General features: G+C 41.6%; 2 long non-coding RNA genes across 4 annotated transcripts in view; one reads left to right on the top strand and one right to left on the bottom strand.

The window, feature by feature from the left end:
- Window positions 1-22,920, top strand: part of LOC103392182 (uncharacterized) — a 152,439-nt gene that overhangs the window by 117,617 nt on the left and 11,902 nt on the right. For both annotated transcript variants that reach the window (XR_003052119.1, XR_522873.3), the window contains exons 11-14: window positions 938-1,075; window positions 5,296-5,388; window positions 11,987-12,155; window positions 14,133-14,337. This is a non-coding gene — a long non-coding RNA (uncharacterized LOC103392182). The remainder of the gene's footprint in view (window positions 1-937; window positions 1,076-5,295; window positions 5,389-11,986; window positions 12,156-14,132; window positions 14,338-22,920) is intronic.
- Window positions 9,913-22,730, bottom strand: LOC107989804 (uncharacterized). Of its 2 annotated transcripts, XR_003052120.1 has the most exons (5): window positions 22,650-22,730; window positions 18,634-18,698; window positions 18,318-18,533; window positions 12,343-12,383; window positions 9,913-12,092 (listed from the first exon to the last, which is right to left on the bottom strand). It is a non-coding gene; the product is annotated as an uncharacterized LOC107989804 (long non-coding RNA). The 2 variants fall into 2 exon arrangements; XR_003052121.1 differs by lacking the exon at window positions 18,634-18,698 and having other exon boundaries at window positions 22,650-22,703.

Raw genomic sequence — 22,920 nt, 5'->3', positions numbered from 1 at the left:
CTTAATTAGAATTTGTTTAAGTCAGCAGGGAATGCAGGGCCCGTGAAATGATGTATGTAATAAGCATCAGGGCCCGCTCTGTTTTTTTCTGTACTTGGGGAATAGAGCTGACAAAATCACATCACATTAAATTGATTCAGTCAGAATTAAAATTCTTATGGTATTAATTAAATGGGGGAAGATCTCATTAGCAGGCTGTGTGGTGAGGGAGAGACCCTCTCTGCCAGCAGATGTGACGGTGTCAGAGCTGCTGTACATGCTCGCCATTAAGGCCCCCCAGACAAGGGGAGAGTGAGGGAGGAGAGAGGAGGGAAGGAAGGAGGCGAGAGAGAGAGCTGAGAATGACAGAAGAGGGAAGGTGACAGAAAAGAGTGTAAAAAAAAAAAGATAGAGAGACAGGTAAGGAGAGAAAAAGGAGGAAATGTGACAAAGAGACTAAGGGAGAGATCGAGAGACAGGGGAGGAAGCCAGCGAGTGTCAGTGCGAGCTGGCAGCATATTAATGGGCTGCAGGCTCCTCTCACCATCTATAGCTTTATTTAGCTCCATTCGGTCTATTTGGTCGGAGGAATTCAATAAGAGGAGAGCTAATGACTTGACCAGATACCCTGTTATCAGCACTGATGAGACACCCTCCCTGCTCCACTCTTTATACAGCTACAGTCGCCTAATAGGCCTCTGGAAGATTGCTAACGGACTACAGTACAGTGCAGACCTCCCCTCAGGAAATATAGAACATGATTGTGCCTCAGGGAGCTTCGCTTTGCTGTTCCCCGGCTCACCTGATCTCCTTGTTAGGAAGCTAATAGCTATTGACACACTTCTCAGGGAAGTGAACTGCAGAATAACAGCCCATTTCTGCCATGTTACTGTGAAACAGGATTTTTATTTTACATTCTATTGAGTGTGTTTTTTTCTTCTCCTACTTCCTTCCACAGGTAGTGCATCAGCAGGTCAGCATCACAGCACAGAGACAAACTGTTCCTTCCTGGCAGCAGCTGTCAGTCAGTCTGAGTGAACTGCATCCTTCAGCCAACAGAAGATAGGACGGAAAAGAGATCAGGACAGAGATTATGGTAACAGCAAGTCCCCACTTTTACAGCTCTAACTGCATCACTTCACCGAATAACAGATATATTTTAGTGTTGTGTCAGAGACGACTGACTAAAGAGAATTTAATATTTATGCAACACACCAGAAGTGTCTTTTGGATGCTGGTAGTAATATCCTGACTGTTCTCAGCCTCCAAGACCAACACCTCCAACAGTTAGACCTTTTGCTTCTGTTGAGGCTTCAACGTAGATTTAGTTCCTGTCACATTTGTAATAAAGAAATGTCTTCTTTTACGCCTTAAACACACATTAGAAAGATAAATCTCACATTCTGCTGCAGCTGTGCAGCAACTTTGTTTTGTCAAAACACTCAACAAAGATAAGTTACTTTCGTTTCACACTTTCTGGTTTTAGTCTTTGACAGGTAAGACCTGTGTTGTTTTAAGAAACCATATGGAGATAGTTTCAGCCCACTGGCAGATTTGTTTCCTAGATACGTGGTGAATTTATTTAAATTATTTATATTCTGCCTGTTTGTTCACAGCAGTTTATTTCTCTATTTCGTAGCAAAAAGAACGTTAGGATTCTGTTTCAGAGATGTCCTTCTGAAATGGGGAGGAGGTTCAATTCCAGTCAGATTCCCTGCACCCAGGTTGGGTTTTTGTCCAGAAACATCAAGCGTAAAAACTGCACCACAGCTGTAAATATATATGTAATATATATATTACAAGCTTTAAGGCACTTACGGGTGAGAGATAAGAAATAAATAAAAAAATCCTATTAGACTTCCCTTAATTTCTGCAGTGCCTCTGTAAAACACCAGGCTCCTCCACTGCACGAGGCAGACACTGTAAAGCAGCAGACACACTGCTCTGTACAGAATCCAATGAAAATGATAATGGAGCAAACAATGGCCCCAGGCACCGTGGTAGCAAGGCAGCACTGCCCGTATTACAAGGCATCACTTTCCCTTTATTAGGAGTGAGCATGACTGTTAGTAGGCCCTGCATAAATATTTGGGGTAAATACACACTATATCATTTTTCTTCACACTTGGATTGCATTATGATTTCCATGCAGACTCAGGTGAACCGGGGTCAGGGGACTAAATTAAGTGGGTCCTGGAAGCAGCTGCAGTGGTTTCTCTCTTTAACCATGCTTGGCTGGTTAAGCTATCAAAAGCCGCTTGTACATGCATCATAAAAAACACAGTGTGTGTGTGTTTAAAACGGTATTAAAATGCTGTTGACCCTTAAAATTAGAAAAGGAAATGTGCAACTCTTTGCATGGCAATTATTTCATGTCCATCTAAGGCACACTGGAGTGGGGACACATGACCGAGGCCCCTTCAAAATTTATTGACAGGCAGGCGGAGGAGTGAGGTAGTTCATTTATGACAATGGGGCGTGATGACATCACACCATAAAAGCCCTCGCCTGGGTCAGATGGCATATGCCGCACGGATTTGAGTCTGTGTTTGCTATGCATGAATATATAAGAGCTAGATTGGGTCAGTGGTTGACATTGCTTTTCTGTGATGTATTGTGACATTCGCTTCTACCGTGATTTTTTTTTTTTCCCAGTGAGGCCATCAGACAAACGGAGGATCAGAATCATACAGTTCTCATGTTTCAGTGCAGCAGGACGACCAACAGAATGAATGGTCTGATGTTTTATGTTTTGAAAGGACTTTGAATTTATGCATGAAATATTATATAGAAGTCAAGACATAGTGTTTCTCCAGAGGTGGTTACTACTGTTCTTAGAAGGATGGTGAATCCACCTGGAACGTTCCTAAACATAGCTGTGAAAACTCACTTTATCCATGACTGTATAGTTCCCAGGACATTGTGTAATTGCCTAAATGTTAAAATACATTGATTTCTCAGCAGTACATTATCAAGCTGCATGCTGCACGTATTACAGACATGTGGCTTCTTATACACAGAAGCAATGTGATTGGCCACATAGTGGAAGAGTGGTTATTGATCTTGCCTTACAAAAATAAGATCACCAGTTTGCAGGTTGGAGCAAGTCTTTCTAGGTCCTTTAGGTTAATTGTTCACTCTAAACTGACTCAAGTCTTTCTAGGTCCTTTAGGCTTTAGGTTAATTGTTCACTCTTAACTGACCATAGGTGTGAATGAGAGTGTGAATGGTTGTTTGTGGTTCAGTCCACATCACAGACATGATCAGAGAATTTCTCAACATTAGACCATTTTCAAACTGCAGTTTCACCAATTTTCAAATAGAAGAACTATTGAAATCTCCAGTTCACCAGTGATTGAAAAGTGTTTGAAAAAAAAAAAAAATAGGATGTGACTCAGTGGTAGACTCGCCTCTGGGGTTTGTTATTTCTTTTAAGTGCAGAAGGCTATTACAGTGCAGTGTTGCAGGTGATTGACCAGGATTTGATGTCCACGCTGCACTTACTGTTTCTCTTTTTTGTATGAATATGGAATCATTTACTTTTGAAACATGTGTTATGTATTAATATTTGCACACGTGATGAAAAATGACCTCCGTCTTGTCAGATCATCATTTCCCTTTTTCCCTTTTTTCACCTCAAAATGTAAAAGAACCAGGGGTCCAGTAGCTGGATGTGCTTTAACACGCTGCATAAATGGTTCCTTAACCTTAGGCAAAACATAATTTCATAAGCTCGGTGGTTAATGTTTGCTCTGAAAAATCACTCACTGCTCTCTGTATGTCCAAACTCATTGCTGAGACTGGAGGCTGAGGGTATTATGATAATTTAGCTTACTAATAATAATTAGCTGTTGTATATTCATTAGCCTTTTAATTGGTTAACACTGGGGACTGCCAGCAATTCTAGGCACACACTAATGATACACACACACATGAATGCACATATAAAACACACACACACAAATGCACAGAGTGGACTTTTCTGCAGAGGGAGATCTTGTGAAGGGAGACCACCCCCCTCCCCTCCCCTCGCCCCCGAACTTTGGTCAAACACTCTCCCTCCACCCGCTCCGCTCCTCTGTACAGCTGTCAGTTTTAAGCTGCGACTCTGAATTTGCTGCTTTGTCCTTAGCAAGTGCCAGTACCTGTGACATCAGCACTGACATGCGGCAGATAATCCTCCATGTGATTGTCAGACAAATTGGGGGTCAGCTCTGCTGCAGACAGGGGAGTGTGGCGAGGGACACGGAGGAAATGTTCAATCAGGAGCCGGCCCATTCGGGAGCCTCCCTTTTCTAGCTCCTCCAGCCCGTGGTTCATCTCTCTATTGCACTCTCGCCTTCTTTTTCTCTGCCCACAGCTGCTGGGCTTCCACTGGGAGGGAGCTATATTATGGCTGGGTTAATTTACTGATTAATATCCAGCCACTAGATCCTGCTTTCCCCAGATGGCCAATTAAAAACTACAACTGGCAGCGCATATAGGCCTGGCAGCAGGTTGCCGTCGGGCCCAGGGCTGGAGGCTGTGACAGAAGGCGTGGGTTCTGTTTGGGCCTAAAAAAGATCTGCCGACAATCTTACTCTTTGACTTTTTGCACTCGAAGGACAAACTACAGCGACAGGACACTCGCCGTCCTCGTACCTCTAATAACCCTAAACATTCCTCACCTTTCAGCATTAACCCCCTCTTCTTCTCAATTCTAAAGTTTCCTTTTTCTATACCAAAACTTTTATAACTTTTCTGTTTATTTAACACTAATCTTTGCCAGTTTTTTCCATTTCTTGCACCCATACCTACCCTTAACTGCAAGGTTCAACAACCAAAGAGCCAGTTTGATCAATGTATTGTTGTTTTACCTTTTATACCACAAGAAAAACACAATGTGCAAACCTCTACAACATCATTTTAACATTGCTCCTGCTTCCTGCACTGCTGCTAGAAATGTCACACCTGAGCTTAGGTAGAAGAGGACAATGACATTACGTCGATGATTTCTGTATAAATACTGTCACTTATCAGGTTTTGCAGGGTGATTTGATATATTCATCATGAATCGTCTTTGTTTGAGAAGCACAGTTGGATCTAAATTGCTCATTTCACAAATTCCACATAATAATCCTCCATGGAACCCAAGAGCAGGCTAATGAGCCACATTTGGCCCAGGATCCACATGTCTCAGACCTGTGCTCTAGAGCTACCCTTGCTGTTTACCTTAACCTAACCACTTTATCTTAGCCTTATCTGAAGCTAACATAATCCCTTCCCACAACCCATCATCCACAATAATCCAAGCTCTGTGTATCTTTGAACCTATAGGGGGAGCTCTGAGGTTCTGTGCCCACCAGAGAGAGCATGACTGTTCCAGTTGGGAAAGACCCAGGAATGGACCAATGGTGACCTCTACGTACTGTAAGTCAGTGGTTCCAAAATATTTTTACACCGCCGTACTTTTGATGATAGGCCTTTTGATGATGTCAGTTCACTTTGACATAAACTGTGGACTAGATCAGTATTTGAATTAACAAACAATGCAACACAACCTGGAATAATTGTACATAATCTTCAATGAGGGAGAGAACTGCTGAATATGACTGTAAGTCTGTAACGTAATCTGTGCTACAGTGGAGTGGTGTTAATTTCCCTATAATAACACTCACATTATGAGACACTGCTATATTTAGGTGGAGGCCGTTTGAATGCAGTCCTTGTCTTAATACTGACACCAACCTTATAAATGGGCTGGGGTCACCATGGAAACACTGTAAATACAATGGCCCTGGCTGCTGTGTTAGGGAGGATAATTAATAACTGGATTACGGAGCAGAGGGAGAACGCCACACAGAGCCATGCGGCTTCCTACTGCTTTGATGAAGGAGAGTTTAATACAAACAGTTGTACTTCTACTGGGTCAGCTGCAGCAGGGATATCTGGGCCATCTCTGTTCTAAGGGAAAAAGGCCACGGATAGAATTGATGGCCCGTTTCATTATGTAATTGCCTCTTTAACTTCCTCGTTCTGAGTAATCGCTCTTTAAACTCAGACTCAAGGTAATCTAGGCAGAGATATGAGTCGGGTCTCAGTAAATAGCTGTAATCTTTACATCACCTTTACCACCCAGAGCTTGCTAATATGTCACTTTAAAGCTGATGGAAATGAGGTACGCTACATAAAAACTGGTCCACTCCACGCAGCAAAGAGTTGTACATCAACAAAGAGCTCAGGTGATTCCCTGCAACATCCTCCTGCTGCTGCTGCTGCTGCTGCTGCTAATATTACACGTGTGGTCCAGTGCTGTTATAAGACTGCAGACAGCCTTTAAGCTGCCACCCTCAGTGTCAGGTTACAGGTGCACAAAGCTGGATGTGATTACCTACAAGGGAGTGATGCTTCCTGCCCTACAACCTTTGACCTCAGGGGGTAGCCTGTGAACAATCAAAGTAAACATCAAGCCCCTGTTCAGAGCCTGTGAAGTGAGTGGATGTGAGAACACAACAAGAGTGACCCGCCTCCTTTCATATCTGTCTTCATAAAGATCTCTACTATGAAAAAAAAAAGTGATGCAACACACCAAGCAGTAGAGGGGAGGATGTTGTCTTATTAAGGGGTCAGTCGTAGGATCACTGAGAGAAGGTCACGCAGGAGCCCAAATTCACACCCTGTAATTGAGAAACAAGGGTCGCTGATTACAAGGAAGGCGGCACAGAGGAACTCAGGACAGTGGCTGCAGTAGGGAACACCTGACTGTGACCAGAGCAGAGAGTGTGAGGTCAGAGGAGACAAGTGAGAGTCATTGTGAAAAAAAAGCTTAAATACTTCAGATAAAATAGTATTATTATTTTCAGAAATCTCATTTGTATAATTTGAACAATTCAAAATTTAATTCACAAACTACCTTAAAAATTATTTTTTATGATTTTTTTTTTCTCTACAGGAGATACAAAGTGATGTTTTCATTCACGTACATTAACACTAGCCAAACACCCAGGTTAATTCTGGACTCTTGAATAGTTTGACAGCAGTTTGTTGTCTGGCAGCCATTTCTTTCTTTCTACCTTTGCTCATGCGTTGTCATGGTTACGTCCATGATGCCATCCTTTAGTCTTCCCCTGCAAATGAACAAATAGCAGATCATTACCTTTTAAAGGTAAAGGTACAGGAACCAGATGTTAACATGTTAAGTCCCGCTGCGTTCACTCATTGGTTTTGTTTTTTATTTTCCACCAAAGCATGTTACTCACATCAAGGAACCATATTTATTTGCATAAATAATATAACATAGAATAATGTGTATCCTATAAGCTACGTCATACATTTGCAGATTTCCCTCTAAACAGTCAGTGTGTCGTCTGCCTCCCGTCTTCACTGCATGCTACCGGTTCAGAACTACAAGACAAAATGCTGGGAGTGGACCCTGGAAAGACAGAATATTAGATGGCTTTCTCAGGTTCACCACTGTGATAAAGAATGAAGACTTAATTAAGTGAACAGCTAGATCTAACAGGAACCACCAGATCAGAGGGAGAATTCTCTTTATGTAATTAGATCAATTGGGCATGAAGTGAAGAGGCTTCATCCAAGAGCAGTGTGTGCTTCTGAAGTGGGATCACTGGCTGAGGTTTGATTACCTTTTGATTGTTAATGCAAAACTGGATGGAGCCACAACAGTAAGAATCTCTCATTTTCTAATTAAGTTTGGAGGATTGTTTTTTTTAGCTTATTTTTCAATGACTGGTGTGTGCATGAATCTTAGTTTTAAGAAAAGCCTGACCTTAATGTGTGCCATAAATAGTTTTTATAGCAAATGTGTGTGTCACATTGAAATCATTAGAGGTAATTAATGGCGTGGCTGATAATTCACCTGAGTGCTTTATGTCCACTTATTCCGCCTGTAAATTAGCTTCTGGAGGACTCGCCCCCTGGTTGTATGAAAACAGAGGTTTTCAGTGGAGCCTCTGTGAGTTGTTTTTCATAATTTCTCCATGCAGCAATGGAAGATATGAACACACAATGTATCCTGCACTGTTGGAAAAAAGTGACATTTGAAGAGAACTTTTTACACGCACTCTGGTAAAACACAAAAGAAGAGGGTGTAAATTATATTGCAAGAGTCAACAAGGGTATAAATCTCCTAATTATCTCACCACTCTTTGGCTGAGAAAGTACTTTGTCTCTTAAATAAGGACTCAGAGTCAGAGGCTGGTCCCACCACGAGGCTCTCAGGGGAGGGGATGGTTCTGTGGGCCAGTGGAGCAGTAGAGTGCCTCCGTCTGAGTCTGTCTCTCAGTCGCAGACAGGGGACATGCATGAGGGATGGGCCTCATCGTCCAGGGGAAACGGCTTGTGTCAGCCGCCCACACTGCGCCTCCTCTGTGTGAAATTGGCTGAGAGGATGTAGACATATTCCACGCACTGATCCATGGCTGAGTATAAACAAGAGAGGATCTCGCTTTCACTCTCAGAAGGTCAGGAAGCTTTCCCGTGAAACAGTAAGTGACACTGCCTCTTCCTCGCTCGCTAACTGTCTGACCGGCACAACTTGACCCCCCCGCCCCATCCTCCTACCCCCTTACCCTACACACACGCCCCCTTTCCCCCACCTTCTGCCATCACATTTCTGTGCAAGGGTTGCCCCTGTGTACAAGCAATTCTTCTAGTCTAGCTGGGGTGCACTGATATTTAGTGGCCAGATATACCAAGTTCATCAACAATTCCAGGGACAGACACTGAAATTCACACTGAGCGAACATCAGACGACACATGTTGCCCGTGAGTGAAGATCAGCGACCTGCTCATATATCACCAGTTCAGATGACAGATGGGAATAAATGGTCTAAAATCCCATGCTAAAATTCTGCCTAGATTACTGTCTCACCACTAACAGAAATCAGTGCATGGAATCTGATTGTGGCTGCAGTGAAATGGACTAGGGAAGGCATGAATGTAATTAAAGTGGCTGACACTTTTATGCTGGGTAATGGGAGTCCAGGGCCCAGTTATTCCCTGACGAGCTCCCCTCACAGTATGGAGTACATTTTAATAAAATCCTGCACAATGACTTAAATACAACTCTCAGGTCCTTAGCATAGATGGGACACCGATGTGTAAATGGGATAAATGCCAGTGTCTTTGAGACAGAGTTAAAAGGACAGAGTAGATTAAAAAAAACAATACAAATGTAATTTCAGGAAAACATACTACAGTTTACAAAAATGCAATTTAAACTATAATTTGTGTAATAATATTGTGGTGTAAATACCATAAATTAATTATTGAAGATTAATCTGAAAAAAGGTAACTGTATATCCACTAATTCCCAGTCCGTCCACTTAATGTTTTGCTCAAATACACAGTCTTAATACATGTTGTTATTTACGCACGCTGTAAGAAAAAATTGTTTTAGGAAATCGTGTGTTCAAATTCAGATCAGATGCTCGTGTCAGAGCCTCATGATCACAGGGCACTAAACAAGTCTGCAGCTGACAGGCTGACTGACACAACAGTTAAAGAGATTGGGAGGGAGTGTTGCAATTTCACTTTTGCATTTTTCCATGTTAATAATTCCATCATTTGGAGAAAAAAGTAGAAGAGATTTTTGTTGTATTTAAGGATTTTGATGAATGTCAATTAATCGTGTGTGTGTGTGTGTAATCATGATTAATTACAATCACGATTAGTCCTGATTAATCGTGATTAATCCCCAGCTTCTCTGGGATTAATCAGATACAATGTGGTAAATGTGACAGACCTAACATGAACATTTATTCGTCAAAGAATGTGTGTTCAGTGACCAACTTAATTATAGTTGTTAAACATAAACTAACAATTAAAATAAGTCATAACTTAATAAATGGATGTTGAATTAATTGCTAATTGAGAAGCATCCAGAATAGCACTGACCTTTAATGACCTTTCATTCTTTCTCTGTGTCAAAAAAGAAAGAATTTGCTGCTTGACCAGCACTTTTCAGAACTGAAAACAATGTTTGGGTTCAAAACCATTCCAGCATCTGGAAGCTGCAGTTCACTATCCCTGTGCCCCAACGCGACAGACTTGCAAGTAATTAGACCCAAAATAAAGCATAATATTAATTTAATTGACCCAAAGGAATGGAACCATCGCAACAGATTCTAGTTTTAAACCAAACATATGGAATGAAAAACTTCTACGTGTGGAATTAGCCGTAATGAAGTCACATTCTGCCACCAGTCGGGCTAACAGATGAGCTGCAGTGCATTGTGGGACTAATGTTAGAAAACAAATGCAGAGAGCGGAGAAAACAGTTAGGCGTTGTACGATGGGTGATGTATCTGTTAACACCGACAGGAAGCAGGGAGCTTTTAGATCACAGTGGGGCAGATAATGAAGAAGTTAATAAGAGGAATGGTACTTTGAAATGTTCCTCAACCACCCAGGTCCCACAATTTAATCTGTAATAAATAATCTGGCATCATTGCAAGATGGCATCTCATAATGGCAAGTGAAATATGCTGGTATGATAGGTACAATAAATCTGGATTTTCCTATGGTTCCCTCAGGCTAGGACAATATGCAACTATAGTGCTCTCTGTCAGGAAGAGCAGATCTCAGAGCCGTCATAAAATCTAAATGGGCACTAATTAGGCAAGCCTCCTCTCTCACACTTACTATTTCTATTGACATTTTCCGCGCGGCTCCCCCCCGACTCCCCCTGCACTACCATAAGTCACTGAGAGAGAAGAACTCCCAGGATTTCAGAGCACCGGGCTGTTAAAGGGAAGTTCAACTTAGTGGTAATGAATAAATTTGCCCTGCTTCCATGCAGCACTGTTTCTTTTGTCTCGGACTCAAGCATATTCATGAATCTAAATGGTAATTTGCTTTCTAACAACCTGCCCCTAGGATGACAGACACTGCAGCCATAAATATACACTGAGTGTCTTTGATTGGTAACAAATGCAATGTCTTTTTGGAGACTTTAAAAAAAAAAAAGATGTTAAATGAGATAAAAACCAAGTTAGAATAAACACTATGATAATGATGTGAAGCCTTGATCTGATATTTTCCTGCTGTAAACACAAGTGTGGTCTAGTCAGATTCCCCAAAGAGAAGACTGGAGGATGAGCAGTGATGGATCAGGTAAATATATACACATGCATACCTGGCTGCTTCAAATTAATAAAAACCTAATGCTTGCCTGGCACAGCACTGCTTGTTGAACATATGTTGCAAGCATGGCTAAGCCATCTGGCTCAGAGTCAAGTATTCCCACCAACTGTAGTCTTATGCTACCTGACAGCGGAAAAGCTTTATTCCCCTGGCATGGGGGGCACAAATGGAGAAATATTATTGAAATGATTATCTGCATCAAGACTCAGATTTGGGCTGACATTTCGCTGGCTCTGTGTAATCCGAGGGGTTGTCTAGGAGAGGGCGGAGAGGGGGTTTGCCGGTAAGCCTTAGCGGGATGATTAATGAAGCCAGGATACTGTGTGGACCCAGCCCACCTCCACTCAGACCCAGAGGCCGAGCCCCGCATATGAAATTGGCCTGTGCTGCTCATCTCCCTGGGAGAGAGCCACTGATGATCCTCCTGACTCCGCACTGCCTTCAGTCACCAACAGTCCTCCAAAGCTGTGCCAGATCCAGGCTTAGGAGATGCTCTCCTCACACAGTGTGGCTGTCAGGGAGACGTTGATGAACTCCATCCACACACCTGCTCTTCTGTCAAGCACATTTCCAGTGATAATCACGTTCATTTTTTATTATTATTATTACTTTTTCATCACTGACTTTTATCAAATATTCTGAAGTTAAGCTTTTTCTATTACATCAGGGGTTTAAAGCAATCCAAAAAAATGTACAGTTTTAATAACTTTTGACATATTTCTAAATTGACTTCCCTTTTTATAAAGTTGCACAGAGAACAAAAATGTAAAAAAAAAATGCTGCATTGTATGGCAAATGTTGTGTATATTGTAAAAGCATGCTTACCTTTAAAAAACCATTAATCCTTTATGCTTTACATCAGTGCAGCAGCAGCAGCAGCATTGTCGACGCTCTCCCTCAACCCTTTACTCTTGATGGATGGGCTCGTGAAAGCCTCTCAGGATCGGGGGGGAACAGCCAACTAAATTCTTGACCAAGGACGGAAAAAAAAGGAGGCAGCTCATGAATGAACAGAGATGAAGGAGAAGCCGGTAATTCAAAAAAGCCCAGAACGTCTTTAATCATTGTGTGTCGATGATTAGTCATAGACAATGTCGCTTTGTTAAAAGTCTGCTGTAATTAATAACTGGGGCAGGACGGAACAATTGAGGGAGCAAGTGTCATGCGTCGTACAATACTAGAGAGGTGATTTCTAAATAGTGTAAATTAGGTGTTTACCTATTGTGATCCGCACTGTGACACCGCAGCCTCCTTTTTCCCTGAGAAGGAGACCAAAGAGAATGATTAATTGCAAGCTCACGGGTTTTACAGCATCAAGAGTAAATCAACTTCCAAGAAGTGCTAACTTGCTAAAATATAAACTAATTTTAGGCCCCAGATATTAAAATATAATCCATCTTCTTCCTCCACAGGGAAAGCTAATTAGAAAATGTGACTGGCATAAGAGAGGAGAGGTGGAGGAATGGTGGGATTAAGCTGCGAGAAGAAAAAAAATTACATGCCTCTCTGCTAAATCTTGGGATTTCTTTATACCTGCAATCCACATTTAAACATCATTTATCACTTTACCTTTTTTTATTTCAATTTTTATTTCTATTAATAGCAAATATGTTATACATTTGTTTAAGTTTTATGTGGAACAAAAGGTCATTTTTTTAAAAAGTATGTTTTTTTTTCTCTGCCTTTGTGGGTTTTCACTAAATTATCTCCCTCTATTTAATACAAGGACGAATCAACAACAACTGCCCCAGGGCAAATAGACAATCTGACTGAGGCGACAACTGCACTCCCCTCTCTTTTCTTGTAGGGATTTCTATTTACAATCACAAAGATCCACAGATGCCTTTAGAGTCGCTGAAAAGCTGACTTGCACGAACAGGAAAAACAGAACATAAAGCTGCTGTGATCATTTCATTTTCCTCATTAAATTTCAGAGCTCACTTAAACACTTTCCACACGCCTTACATGTTAGTGGGGATGTTTACGTATAAATCAGTGGGAAATAAGCAGCTTGACAGGACTGTGTGCAACACGTAGCACCACAGCAGCAGCAGCAGCAGCAGCAGCAGTGTGCTACAGCGGCCGGCACTGCCAGGCAGCCGAGCTCTCTCCAGTCCCTGAAGACGATCCCCTGAGAGCAGAAATGCTCTGAGTGGTGACAGCTTAAAGGCAATAAGCCAATAATAAAGAGCAGCAAAGTGGCCATGAGAGAGAGTTCTATTCCTGCTTTGTTCAAAGCAACAGAGCAAACAAGTGTCACTCCAGAGCCGTAAACAGGTGTACAAACCTCACCTTGTCATTTCTTACAACTTTACTCCATTCTTTAATTAATGAAAGCGGAGCAACCTTTCTGTTTTCTCTCTCTCTCGCTCTCTCTTTTTTCAAAATGCGTTCTTAATGCAGGCTTCCAAGAAGGATGTTTAGACCACTTATTTATAGCATATGTCCTAGTAACCCTTTTCATAATAGACGTAGAGTCAGGAAGCATTTACAGAGGCACATTTCAAGTATTTCACAGCCATAATGGCTGTCCAATTGCTTTCCTGCTGTGAGATGATCTCAACTGAAAACCTACATCCATCTTTCAAAATGTTTTTTTTTCTATCTGCATTTAAACAAAAAAGACGATGGTATCTGAAGGTAAAAAAAAAAAGAGGAATTTGTTTAAAAAACATTTTTTTGTACTGCAAAGGCAGAAAATGTTTCCAATCAACTTACAAAAAAAAAAACAATAGCTTTTAGACATAGGATCCATGGTTTTCTCCAATAGGTTTTAGACATAGGATCCATGGTTTTCTCAGTTAAATCAGCCATTAGAGATCAGGTACAAATTGCCTCCCAACCAGTGAACTGTCACCTCATGACAAAAGAATATCCAGTCCATTGTGGCCCAGTTCTCTCAAGTTATCACACCAAACTTTTGTCTTTTCAAACGTCCTCCATGTAATCAACTTTTCTGGTGGCACCTAAGTGGTGGGCTCTAACATTATTCCTGCACTTCTGAACAGATTTATCCTGCGAGGATGACAAATTTCCTGGATAGTTTGAAGAGTGCTGTGAGGAGAGAGCAGTGCCTGCAGTCTGCAAGAGAGGCAGCAGGAAGGGGGGGCAGGACCGTCATTTGGAATTCAGCACTGCAACATTGCCATCTTTTGGCCAAGGCGTATACTCTACGTTTTCAAGGATGCACCGACTCTAAAACAACAAGAAAAGGTAGGTGATTTTTTTTTTCACCCAAAAGAAATAGGGTATTTGTTTTGACTAATGATATTATAATTAAATGATAATTAAATCATTTTTCATTTCAGTAATGTACCTTTTGGTTGAACTGCAGTGATATTGACTTCTCATTATTCTGTTTATGTATTTTAAAGAGTGCTGAATTTTTATAACCTAGAAATAAAACAAAATAATAACCAGGGAACATCAACACAACAAATGTCATTTTTATGGCGAAAAATACATTTATTTTTATTTCAATGCTACAAATTGTTTTTTCTGGGTGTGTCCAGATTGCTTTAAAAAAATCAAATGGCCACTCTATGGCTTTCCACTCCTCACCTCCTCTTCTCCTGGGAGTAAATTTACAAACATGTAGAGTGAACAGGAAAGCTTGAGTGGGTATACTTGTCCTCTACCTGAATAAATATTTGTCTGAAGCGCCCACGCCGCCCCCCGTTCCCACGGTGGTGTATGGGACATCACGGATAAGGGAGAGGATGGGCTGTGACAGAGAGTGACAATTCATCCCTTCATCCCCTCTAACTGACATGTCACATTCTCTGATGACTTTATTGTGCTCCCTGTCACTGCACTTAATCTGTGTGTCAGTCAAGCCGGCCGCAGCCCACACCGCTGGCTGCAGACAGCAGAGCTAATACCCACCCTTTTAATGACATTAGATTTGGAGTAATGCCATTCACCATAGCACTGATATTATCTCCTATTTGCATCATTCAGCCAGTGACACAGCCAGAGCTGGGCCGATAGAGAGCTGGTCATTTCCCCATCCATTTCCACTTGGATGACAGATGTCAAGATGGAAACTGGCTATTATTTACTGTAGCTGTGTTTTTATCACCACCAGACATGATGTCTCAATTTAAACCCAGCTGTCAGCCAATGAATTTGGACCTTTCCTGTTTGATTTTGGAAGACATACACTAAACCTACATATTTATTTATATTGTTTTAATATTTTTTGTTAGGACAAAATTGACGGCATTGACTTTTAAATAATTAGTCAAAAAAATACTTGTGCTCTATCTCAACATAGTATTTTCCAGCTTAACTGGGGACAGTGGTTCGCAAAATAAGGGGCGGGCTATTACAGGGGGGTCTGCAACAACACAAATTCATTTAAATTTTAATGTTTCTTGATGTGTTATTATTGGGATATTGCACTGATCTATGTTCAATGAACATGGACATTTTGTAGTAAAAAAGACCTTTATAAATTTCCTATGAACAATATCTTTGCAGGTGTCAACATTTGGGGGTTTGACAATAGTTCAAGCCACAAAAGGCACTGCAAAAAAGGTTTATGAACCGTGACTTACGATTAAAACTTTAAAAGACTGTGATTAAATTTTGTCTTCATACATATTCTGGTTTCAAATCACTAATGCATTTACTATGAAAGGCTGTATAAACAACAATAATAGTATTTTCTTTGAGCATGAAAGGCTGTATAAAAAAACAACAATAATAGTATTTTCTTTGAGAGGCTAATAGTTTTCTCCTAACCTCTATGAACTTAAGTACAACATCGGTTCTAACCCGGAGGTAGGAAATTGTCATCTTCATCTTCTCCCTCACAACATGCCCCCTCTATTTGCACTCCTGCAAACTTGATCGTGTCTTTTGTGTGCAGAGCAGCGGTTCACCTGCAGAGACACGTTCCTCTTCTGCTCAGTAATAAGACTGTCCTCCTCTCAATAAGCATCTGCACCAACCTCGTCAGGTGCTATGATGACACTGTAATGAACATGCCACCAATGATTCAGTGTTATTCACATTCCATCTGCGGGGTCTCACGCTGCTGTCAGCGATAGTGAGTCGGCAGCATTAGCAGCCTATCTGCATTAGAGGAAACAAAGTCCTTTTTTTTGTATTACTTTTACTGACAGTGCATTTTCTCTCCCATCAGAGCTCCCAGAGCCTAATTAAATGTATTTAGCATCATAAATATTCCAGGGGGACAGGTTGACACGATGAATTAATGTCTCGCCTCAATACCAGAGCCTATGCATGGGCTGTGGAGAGAAAGTTCGCCCTAATGCCAGGTAATCACTGCTGCTCTTGTACGTAGTAGAGTGCAGCAGTGGTGCATGTTTCCTCCTCATTAGGTCACTTTTTTAATTTAAAAAAAAACAAAAAGGGAAAACTGATCATTTGTTTTAGAAAAACAAAAAGGGAAAACTGATCATTTTAAAAAGCTAATGAAGATTATGTATCCAGACTGAGCCCTATAATCTCTCCCCTGCATAGTTTACAGTTTCATGTAGAATGAAGTGACTTGTCCTGGCAGGCTGCTGAGCACCAATCATAAGCCAAATACTGAAGTGCTCAGTGTTTCTGGGGTACAGCTCCTCTCACCTTGCAGCTACATTCACCAGTGCCCTCTGCTCAACAATGCCCTCCCTTAGGAAGAGGGCAGAATAATTTGGATGACTTCCTTCTGGTTGGAAGCCTTTCCCAAATGGTCACACTTGAATATGGAAATATTTCACTGTTCATTTGATCTGCTTCTCCCTTTTTATTTCACATGAGAGGTAAAGACAGTGTCACCAGAACAAATCGGTACCAGTGCTAGTTCGTCAAGGGCAGGCTTAGATGCGCTAAGGTTTGTCATTTGAGTCAAGATGACTTTCCTCGTTTCCTCGCAATTTTCTTTTGCTTCTAAAAATGAACAGACATCGTTTCTCTCCTCAACACGTGTAATTGCAATTTGAGAGCTGAGCTAATTTTACGACATAGGAGCGCTTGTATTAATTTCTATACTAATAGAAAGCTGAAAATATAAATCCCAATTTTCCAGCGGCCAATGTCAGTTGAGATGTTCCTTGAGGGAGTAGACTGTCTCCTTTCCACTAAAATATCGGTGCTCTTCCTCCACCATACCTGCTTAGTGTCCCCTTTGAGCAGATATCAGAAATCATAATTATGAATGGCACCCAGTCTACATCGCTGGCTGAATATTTTTAATATCCATACATGACAGGGAACATTTAAGTTTCCACTGTTGAGGAGTTCAGTGTTGAATTATAGACCTGTGTGCTTCGGGAAACGCAGGCTCCTCTGAGTCTCATTTACCTGTAGAAAAAAATATGGTTTGACTGATGGGCTTATTTGAATCAGGTACAAGCTCGCTGTCTTCACAAAGACGAGAGCAAACTTTAACTTTAACTGTCTAAAAAAAGAATCTACACAGACATGTCTGAAAAGGGAATTCTCACAGGTTGGATGCATTCCAAGATTGGAAAATAGTTGAGGAGAATGTGGATGCAGTTAATGGAGATTTGTATTTATATGAATGGAACTGCGTACATATGTGCTAGTAATAGTATGTACAGGTGTTGGTGTTGGTTAAAGTCAAATCTTTTTCTGTCATAAAAATGGAAGGGATAGTTGAGAATTTTTATGGAATTTTTCTTTCTCCATAAAGCACTAATTTGGTGTGAGATGGAATTTTTCTTACGTTCTCCATAAAGCACTAATTTGGTGTGAATTCTGTCTCCCTGCACAATTCCACAGACCAGGAATTCTCAGATGGAAACACAAGACTTAAATTGAGGATGTGTAGAGAAATACCATTGATGTTCTCATTAATACAGATGCTTTTCAATTTGTCTTAGAACCTTTTGACTCACCTCCATATATACATTATAAGAACAAATAAGTGGGTTAATCTATTTTTCTGTTTCCCAGCTCTCATTCCCGTGGGTTCTTTACAGTTGTGCTCCCTGTGTGTGACTCATTACACTTCTGACAGGAAAGCATGGGAGCCAATGTCAGGTCAGGTTCTACAAAGCTACGGCCCATGTAGGTGGCCAGCGTAGCCTCACTGGTAACAACACCAGCGTTGGTCTAATGAACTTAAGACAATGCTAATTAATGGAGGAGAACAAAAGCCTAACATTTTTAGAAAGTGTGGAGCACTGAGCCTGCTTGTATGACAGCGTTTAAGCTACCTTAATCCACAGCACACGGTGCCTCCACCGTGCGGTGCCGTGACCACACAGTGGCAGGGGCAGGTCAGGGGGAGCAGCTCCGTACCTCGGCTGATATAGTCACCTGTGACAATCCTTTATGGGCTGATAAAGTAAAGGAAGTCTCTCAAGGAACAGTGCAGTGACTTGGCGGAGGGTCTCCCCTGGGACCAGGTGTCAGGGTTGTCTATCAGAAGGCTGAAAGGAGAAAAGGAACGTGTTAGTGGGCTCTATTGTGTCCCGGTTGTCATTGACTGATCGGGTCCATTTAGCTGGCTTTCACAGTGAATGAAACCACCTGAATAGATGAAAGCGAGACAGCCTTCCTGACAAACAAGGAGCCCTGGAATATTCATGGAGGTTCTGTGAGGAAAAGATTAATGTATTAGAAATTAAAATGGGACCCGGACGTATGATCTTGCTCTAACACTTGGCCAGACCTGTGTCACCCGTCGCTAGCGCCTGAAGTCGGCACATGCCGCTGCCAAGGTGGAGAGGAATCATTAAGCACCCTGCCATTGTGTGAGGAGAATAATCAAACTTCACCCCCCCCCCCAGCCCCCCCACCTCCCACCACCCCTTCATTCTTTCCTGCAGCACTGACAATGAATAATTCTGGAGCCATTTGCAATGTTAACGGCACCTATCTGGGCCATCCATGCCTTTATGATAAGAGCGGCAAATATGCATTTCAACGGTCTGAACAGAAGCTGCTTCACGGGCATTTCAAAGGACACCTGTCAGTCATCTGAAAGAGCTGTCAGTCTCTGTCACGCAACAGTGCCGGTAAAATGGCCCAAAAGATAATCTTTACTCTCTCTCCTTCCCTCTCCCCACCTCTCTCTTTCAGATCAGAGCGGTTACATTGGCAATGGAGTGACAAGTGATTTACACTGGAAAATGGATTGTGTTTAAACTGAAAAAGGGGGTTTTATTCTTTTAGTCTGAGTTATTCTTCACTGGTGTACAGCTGTATCAAATCTGCTATCGTAAATGTGATCTGGGCTACAGCGAATGCCATTATGTTTGATACCATGGGCACTAGACAGGCTACTGAGCTCAAAGGTGACTTTGATAATTCCTATCTCTCTACACAGAGCTGCGTCTGGGAGGGTCGGGATGCAAAATGGGTGGTTTTCAATTGGGTTAGTGTTTACAAAACATTTTCACATTGTCTTTAAACACTGAAACAATATCAGTTACTATTACTGAGTGTGGTTTTTCCTCAGCCAATGTCTGCCTTCCTGTATAGCATGAAAAAAGATTTCCTTCGTCTGCCTTGATGCCTCTGGGACTTTGGTCGCTGATGACAGAGATTTGGCCTCAGACTTTGGAATTCTTGGAATTTTGTACTATAAACTTGTTTGTTTGTTGTCTTTTTAGGGTGGATTTTTGTTTATTTCTTTATTTCTTTGTTATATCACGTAGATATAACTACAGACAACAAATTTATTATAAATTTGACAGGCACCTTTACATATTTTCTGTTGTTGGAACATGGGCCCACTAGACCTTCTTTAGGCACTCCTGGTCTGGAGGCATTTGAATTTTCAATTAATTCATAAACAAATGTGTTGCAAATAGTATTTCCATGGCCTCTTGGTTGGCAGGGAAGCAAACGGGGGCCCACGATCTCTCCACATGAAGGCCAGTAATTTGTTAAGCCCGACTAACTTGGGTGCCACCAGCTGTTGGTGATATTTACAGCTGAGTGCAGAGGATGTGTTTGGACCAAGGCTTTCAGGGCCAAGGCAGAACTAGGGCCAGTACCAGCCCCTTATGGTTTGCTCCATGGGCAGGAACCTCCAGGACTCCCAGCAGAAACCACGATTCCATGAAAAATACCACAATAAAAATTTGCACAAGAAGGTGCACAGCAATTTTTTTGCACACTTTGGACAGCTTGCTGGCTCAGCAGAGTCAGGGGAAAGCCATGACCTTTATGACAACTCATCCTTTCCAAAAGCTGCTTTATCACTCTCCAAAACATACAACCAAATAAAAGGGAGGAGACATTTAGTCGAAAAGGTCCAGTTGTTTTCCTGTAGTGCATCACTCTGGTAGACATGAAGATACCACAGCTACGCCATGGATCATTTTATCATGCATGCCCATTGACCAGATATAAGAAATGGATAGAACAACTGGTAGTCAAAAGTGAATTCATAAATTTAAAAAGGACAATTGTATTCCCATATAACTTATATAGTAATATACATGATAAAAATAGTTGGGGATTCACTTTACATCCATTTCTTATATACGGTCACTGTAAAAACCAAATTCCAAATACAGTTAAATTCCTGAAGCCTGCTACAACTGCTCTTTTGCCAAAACTTCACAGAGTCACTTTAGTTCATCCAGCAAAAGCCAATACAGGCCTGTGTGAAAACCCTTGTGCTTACCCATCCCAAATTCTTTGTTGTTTTCCAGCAAGCTGAGCCATTTTCACACAGAACAAACAGCAATTTGATGAGCAACTCAAAACTTTGGACAGTCCTCTGTGTCGCATAGTTTCCACACCATGTCCGTTCTGTCCAACAATCTCCTCTTTGTGGCTCAGGGAGGTCACGGTTCCAGAAGTGAGTCACTTAATGAATGTTCACTTTTCATTTCAGAGTGCAGTAGGCTGGTTTTAATCCATGATACTGAACCCTGACTCACGGGGTCTCTTCCAGATTGTGACTTATCTTCTTATTCAGCGTTTAAAAGAAAGAGGGAATTGCACTCACATTTCTGTCTTGATAAAGTTCAGCAACACACTGGCTGATGAAAGTACATGTGTTAGAAAGACAACAAGGCCGTTGTGAACAAAAACACTACACGGAAACGCAATGAAGACAAATGAGTTCACATTTAACTAATTCACAAGTGAATTAAACATTATGAGTTAATCCAATGAAGTGAATAATGGAACAAAAGCAAGTCGCTATCTTGTCCCTAGCCCATTCCCGCCTCCCCCCATTTTGAGACTCCCCACACAAATGTCAATAGATGTGCTTGTACAACAGCTTTGTTACAAATTATTCAGTGGCTACAATTTTGCAGTTGAAAAAGTCACACACAGAAAGCCAGTTACCTGAGTCACAAATGAGTATGTAATTGAGTCCTTAGGGAAAATAACTCAGCTTAACTACTGGAAATAATGTGTAAATTCAATACATTTCCTAATGAGCTCATTTGAGTTTGCCGCAATTATATTTGCTAGTCGAGGTGCAGATAGGGTTCTGCAGCTGAGTTGAGGTGAATAGAACCACGGCTCCCCTGTATTCATTAAAATTAGCATATGGACCTGTCAACACTTCTCAGAGGCGCGTTGTAACAATGCCATTTAGCCCGGCATCAAGCAATGCCAACGGAATGAATGTGTGGAGGGTAAATGCCTCCCCACCCCTAGTGGCATGGGTGGAACAGTACTGGCAGTGCAGGCTCTGACGCACAAAAGATGCTGCGTTTTAACAGCCAGGCCTTGGCCTTTGACCAGGGGCCATCCACATCAACACTGCTTACACTCCACCGTACCTCCCAGCTACTGCAGCAGCCAAACAGCTCTGTCTACTCACTGAGACAGACGGGGAGCAGTGAGAGGCAGAGAAATGGAGAGCGGCAGTGTGTGAGCATCTGTCTGCTGTCTGTGCACGTAGGTGAGAAGATAACAGTGTGGGAAAAAGAACAGATAGAAGTATAGATACTGTAGGTCGCTGCCTTCAGTGAGCCTTTTGTACTGTCTATGGATCTCTCTGACTAACAGGAAAACTTAAACATCCACAAGGATTATCTGTTTATTAAAATTGAAAATATATTATCAAAGATGGCAGGAATGACAGGTCCGTGGAACAGAGGAGCTCCTTTATTGTTGTCCGTCATCATTACACCGAAGCTGCCAGTGAGAGACGGTATTGTTGCTCAGCAGAGCACACAAGGCCCTAGTTGCATTGTTGTGCCAGGATTTTAAAACAGGCTGGAGTTATCAATAGACCACAGACTATTCGACTCACTCAGCTGTGCCTCTCGATACACTTCAGAACGTCGCATGTCAAACAGCCAGCCGCGATCTCACACAATTGGGCTGCCTCACTGACAGACACTTTGTTTTCAGATGGATTCAGTTGGATGTCTAATGGATAGACGGTGTCATCAGTCCAACGCTCGCACCTCAGTTCATATACATCTGCCTCACGGTGTTTTAGTCACTAATATCCCCTTATGCTACCGTTGATATTATTAGCCACACTATTGCTTTTTGGAAAAACACAAAAAAATAAATGTAGTGAATACTTTATTAACTCTTGGCATTAAAAAAGTACTGCCTACCTGTGTAGTTTAGGGGTCACATTGAGAGCTTTTCCAGGTTTGACTTCATCTAGTTTGCCTGTTTGTGGTGACCAATGTTGGCACATTAAAGGATGTGGTTCAACAGATGTCAGATTAAAAGATAAAAGAAGATAAAAGGTGAAACAGAAGGAGATCGATTCAGAACTTAGTTGGTAAAAAGTGAACTTACACAGTGGAAAATGTACTGTATATCCCAAATTATACTATATAAATATAACTGTCTTACAATTCAGTGGTATTTACTATAACT

This window comes from Cynoglossus semilaevis, chromosome 16 (assembly GCF_000523025.1).
Source record: "Cynoglossus semilaevis isolate Cse_v1.0 chromosome 16, Cse_v1.0, whole genome shotgun sequence".
Classification (NCBI taxonomy): Eukaryota; Metazoa; Chordata; class Actinopteri; order Pleuronectiformes; family Cynoglossidae; genus Cynoglossus; species Cynoglossus semilaevis.
The sequence above is the reverse complement of the archived record's forward strand: the minus strand, read 5'-3'. Positions and strand labels throughout refer to the sequence as shown.